Below are 6,093 nucleotides of genomic sequence, written 5' to 3'. Positions count from 1 at the left end.
CATCCATGGACTATGTGAGTTACTATTAAACCAATGGTTCATTTGACATGGAGGTGGGGTTCCTATAAGACAGAATGGATCATAATGAAGGGCACTGCTCTTAGAATAGGCCACAGTGTTTCTTGGATAATCTCTTTCTCCCAGGGGGCTTTCAGTCACCACTTCTGGTTAAATTCAAGACTTGTCTCTTTCTCCAAACCTTGACAATTTTTCTTCTGGGTATTCTTTTAGCAGAAACCCAAGGATATCATTAAGTATGTCACCAAATTCCATCAAAAACCCTTCAAGCCATTTGAAAAGAGGAAGAAAAGTATCTTTTTATTATTATGGCAGATTATAAAAAATTTATTCCTCCGAAAACCAAAAGGGACTCCGAAAAGCGGTAAGGTTCTATTAAGTTCTTTTTTCTGCTCTATTCTATTCCACAAATGTTTCCTAAGCACCTACATTGCAAGGCATTGTTTTGGGAGCTGGGACTGGTTTGGTAAAATAATGTAATCCATGAGCTATGTCTCTTTGGTACCTTTGAAAATATGTCTAATTCAATTTTTTTTCTGCCTTCCTTACAGCTAAATAAGGGATTAGGTTGCCACAACAATTTTAAAATTTGGTCATGAAGAAGACCCAACAAATAGATTTTATAATCAAACTAGCAGCCTTCAGTCCACTTCATGTCATGGCATCGTCTGAATATTGTAAATGTAATAGCCAAATAAAATTAATTACTCCATCAATTTGCCTGACTTACCAGTAGACATTTCAGTTAGTGACTGGGATTCCCAACTTTGTATTGTATTTGTAGCATTCCATATAATTCTGGTGGCCTAGTGGATAGAGAGCCAGGGCTGGAGAGAGGAGATCTTAGATTTAAATCTAGCCTCAGACATGTCCTAGCTGTGTGGCCCTGGGTAAGTCACTTAACCCCCATTGCCTAGCCCTTACCACTCTTCCCTCTTGAAACCAATAGATGATATTGATTCAAAGACAGAATGTATGGATTTAAAAGAAGAGGAAAAGAAATCAGTGGAACAACACAGAGAACTTTCTTATAAGTTTAGATGTAAAAGATAGAACAAAAGATGGAGATGATAATAATTAGCCTTTAGACAGGACTTCAAGCTTTTCAAAGCATATGGTTGGTAGGGTTCACATTTTACAGATGAGAATAGCAAGTAGTTAGCGACTTGTCCAGGGTTACATGATTAGCATCTGAGACTGGATTTGAACTAAGGTCTTCCTGACTCCACGTCCTCTGTTCCATCCACTTCATCACCTAGCTAGAAAAGTTCAGAGTTACTTTGGAATTGGTTGAAAGGCCAGACCCAAAGAATGTCAATAACCACAGTTCCTAGGCATCTGTCCTTGGCCTTGTCCTCTGACAGTTTTATCAACTGATTTTGATAGAGGCAAAGGTGATAACAAATTTGAAGACGACACAAATGAAGGGGGGAAAACTAGTCAAGATCCCTAAAGGTGGGTCAGTGGATAGAGAACTGGATCTGGAATCTGGAAGACCTGAACTCAAATTCAGCCTTAGATCTTTACTAGCTATGTGACCCTGGGCAAGTTATTTAACCTCATAGTTTCCTTGTCTATAAAATGGAGATAATAATAATATCTACCTAGGGTTGTTAGACTCAGTTACAATAATATTGGTAAAGTATTTTGAAAACCTTAAAATGCAATATGAGTGCTACTTGTTAATATTATTATTCATAGGCTAGATGGAAAATTGAGCCTCCTCTAATGAAAGTAGGAATAAATACAAAGTCTTACACTCATTCCCAAAATTAAAAAAAAATGTTTTATATTCATGTAGATTCTTTAAAAAAACAATAACTTCTATCTCAGTACCAATTCTAAGACAGAAGACAAGCAAGGGCTAAGTAATCAGGTTAAATGTCATTCCTATACAACCATGAAGTGTCTCAAGCCAGATATGAACCAAAGTCCTCTCAACTCCAGGCTCCTATCCACTGTACTACCTAGCTGCCTATATTTATATAGTTTCTTTATTAAGTAATTTGCTCATCTCATACAGCCAGTAAATATCTGAGATAAGACTTGAACCCATATCTCCCCAATTATAGGGTCAATGGTCTTTTCATAAAATATCTACTTTTCAGGGAAAGTTAGGTGGCTCAGTGCATAGATCCAGGCCTAATGATGGGAGATTCTGGGTTCAAATCTGGTCTCAGATTCTTCCTAGCTATGTGACCCTGGGCAAGTCACTCAATCACCACTATCTGGCCTTTATAGCTCTTCTGCCTTGGAACAAATACATAGTATTGACTCTAAGATGGAAAGTAAGGGTTTGTTTTTTTTTAATTGGCTTTTCAAGGACAAAATGGAGGAAATATATTAGATAGTTCATGTGAAAAATATTTGGAAATTTTGAGGTACTATAATTATGCTCAGTGTGAATCAATTATATATGACAGAAAAAATTTAAAAAATTCATGCAGTCAAAATGAATTAGGAGAAGCATAATGTCCAGGATTAAGGAAATGATAAATCTAGGTCAGAACACATCAGGAATATGGAGGAAGGACAATAATAAGCTAGAGATTTCAGATGAGAGCATCCAGGATGGTGAAAGATCTTGAGATCATATTATATGACGATGGATGTAAGTAACTGGGGATGTTAATCCTGAGAAAGAAAATTTAGGGCAGGGGCTAGAAAAGGACATGAGAACTGACTTTAAGTATTTGAAAGCTGTCACATGGAGGAGAGACCAGACTTGTTCTGCTTGACCCCAGAAAGCAGAATTAGGAACAGTGGCACAAAAAAGAGAGAGGGGCAAATTTAGGTTTGATGCAAGGAAATATTTCCAAACAACTAGAGCCATCCACAAATGTCATGAACTATGCATTTCCCCTTATTAGAGATATTATGGTCAAGATAGAATAACTGGGGGCTAGTAGATGGCTCAGTGAATTGAGAACCAGTCCTGGAGAGGGAAGGTCCTGGGTTCAAATATGACCTCAGAGATTTCTTAGCTGTGTGACCCTGGGCAAATCACTTAACCCCCATTGCCTAGCCCTTACTACTCTTCTGCTTTGGAATCAACACACAGTATTGATTCTAATATGGAGGATAAGGGTTTAAAAGAAAAAGATAGAATAAGTGTTTCTAATGTATTTTGTAGAGGAAATTATTTTTTGAGTAATGGTTTGGACTAAATGATGACTGAATTCCTGTGGAATTCTTATCCTTGAAGGTTTCTCTTGACTCCTATTTATTGGGGACATTTAGATGAAGACTTGACTAAAGGTAAGAAAATAAAACAGATGTTCTCTTGGGATCCCTTCTAGTTAGTTCTATAATATTCTGGTAAAAGAATTCATTTTACAGGATGTATCCTTGGGCTGATAAAGAAGGGTGACGTTGAATTTACATTGAGACTAAGTACATATTTCCGCATCAATCTAACATCACACAGGTCTCTAGTAGCCAAAAAAACAAACAGTGGCCTCTGATTGTCCACATTCCAAGCTGAGGATGTGCCATATCATACGAGTTAATGGCATGGGCACCATCTAGTGGTTATAATGGTAGTGTGGAGACCTCACTCATGTACCATTGTTTAGCAGTGTGCCTTGCAAAGAGATATTTTCTCTCCTTTTTTCAGCTTCTTCATAGAAAATATTTCCATAGTAAGACAATATATACAAATAAAATGACAGTTTTCCCACTGTAAATTCTACTTAAATCAATTAAAGTTATTCATCCACATGGGTGGATGTTTAACAGATTGTTAGAATATTTATCTTCCTATTTGAATTTCTGCTCATCACTTACAATTGGAACTGCTTAATGATTGAACTGCAATGGCCTTGGTCAAAGGACTTTTGTTGCTTTTCCACTCTAGGAAAACTGTTCCAGATTCTGTGGATTTATAAACTCTCCTTCTATTATCAAAGGTTATTTTTAGTATTCATATCCAATAACATGTTCCAAAAAATGACTTCGTAGGCACCATAAATGTGGCATTAGTTTTCCTTATTCTCTCAAGCTGAAACCATTTCAGAAAGCTACAAATGTTAGATAATATGTTAATGCAGCTACATGAGAAACAAATTGAACTCAAAGCCTTCTCTCTTCTCAGAGAAATTCAACTTTAGAGTGATAAATTTTATCCCTATTTTGTATCCCAAGCTAGTTCCATTTATACCTCAGGCAACTTTTTTTTTTTTAATCTGGGCTTCAGTGAAGATTCAAAAGATTAGCAAATAGTGATATTGAAGGAAGTGTTATTGTGGCTTCAGCTACAACATACGGAGGATATATTCTGTGAAAAGTAAGAGGTTTATGAGGTACTTATCTTGACAAAAGGCCATTGGGAAAAGGCATTGGCTGCCATTCTGCTGCCCTATAGTTCTAGGAGTGACATTTATTACTCTATATTAAAAATTAAAATAGGGATGGGATGAGAAGGGCAGCAACGGAATTATTTTGTAGAATGTATTATAAACTAACATGCTATAAATTCAGATTTTTATAACATATTTACTTAAAGTGAGACACACATATCCCTAACCTCTCAGTTTCTTCATGAAGGGATTAGATGATATCAAGATTTCCTAGCCTTTTTCTTGACAATGTTCTATTTTTTATTTACTCAAATCTTATTGCAAACTGCAAGTAGCACAGAAGGGCATGAATGACATGGAGAAAGTGATTGAAAATGAAAGTTATTAAAGGGGTAGGGCTTCCTAATTAGGACCTCCCTCTCTGCTGGGAATCCCCCCAAAACACAAAGGGAAATGAAAGTTACCAACAGTTTTGAGATAGAGTAAGTCAGATTTGGAAATCACAACCAACTTTTTGGGCTAGATTTCTAAATTCATTCCTAAGTCTAAAATTCTGTGGTTTTATATCATTTTCAGTCTGACAAGATGATATTTAAAAACTAAAACCTTGTTATTTGCTTCTGTTCTTTTCCAGGGTGTTTTTGGAATTTCTGTATTTAGAAGAAGTAATATTTAACCTTCAAAATGAATGGATAACTTTGATAACTAAGCACCTAAACATGAAAGTCTATATAACATCTGAAGACATTTCAATTCATCAGTTGAATTAGCTATTTGACTATATTTTCCCTGTGCATAAGTGTAAAAGAAACAAAAAATATTTTTATGTAAAATCATAAAGTAATAAATATTTTAAACTAGTTGAACTACCTTGTGAAGTGCATTTCTTTAAAATGTAAGCCTTTTGAGTGTGAATTTTAATTAGGGGCAAGCTCATGAAAAGTTTGGTGGAATTCAGGAGAGGAGGTAAATGTTACTGTTTTCATACATCCACATTTGAACTGGGAAAGAACTATCGCTCTTCTTGGCCCTCTCAAAGAGTCATAATAATCCTAATTTATTTCTTAAGTAAGTTCAGCTAGTTTTAAATGTTTTATATAGTTACTACTTCATATGAACAGAGCAGAAAGTCTCATTGTATTTCTTTAGACATCAGTAAAGGCTGGGGAAAAGAGAGAAAAAAATCAATAAAAGAAGTCGGCACAAAGATTGGTTTAATTTATGAATGTTTATAATCAATTTAATTTTAAGGCACATTAAGAGTACATAAATGTTCTGTGGATATTTCTAGATCTGGATATTACTTCTACAACATGTGTGGACTGACTGCTTCTCTACTTCCTAAAAGGCTCTATCATAAAACCTAGGTTAAAACAATTCCTAAAAAGAGAATTTAGAGTAAGAAGTTGACATTTTGTTCTCATTGACACCATTGACAATTGCAACATGGACAAGGCACTGGGTTCCGGAGGTTCAGGAATACTGACTACCAATATTGCAATGAACAAAGAAAGGAAATATAGTCTTCACTTGAGAACATCTGGTTTCTTTGAAACTAAGTCTTTATTTAGGACATTTATATGTGTAATGTATGCGTAATGTATGTTTCACCCTACTTTGTGAAATCTATAACATGTATGTAGAATGTGTAAGTGGAAAATAAACATTTTTATGTCAACCATATAGTTACTTTTTGTTATGTGTCAAAGAAATACATTGCAATGGGCAACTGTTTATACCTTGACTGAGACTATCTTATTTATAGCTGTAGAAAAGC

The sequence above is a fragment of the Gracilinanus agilis genome, chromosome 3 (genome assembly GCF_016433145.1).
Source record: "Gracilinanus agilis isolate LMUSP501 chromosome 3, AgileGrace, whole genome shotgun sequence".
NCBI lineage: Eukaryota > Metazoa > Chordata > Mammalia > Didelphimorphia > Didelphidae > Gracilinanus > Gracilinanus agilis.
This window is presented reverse-complemented; position numbering follows the sequence as displayed.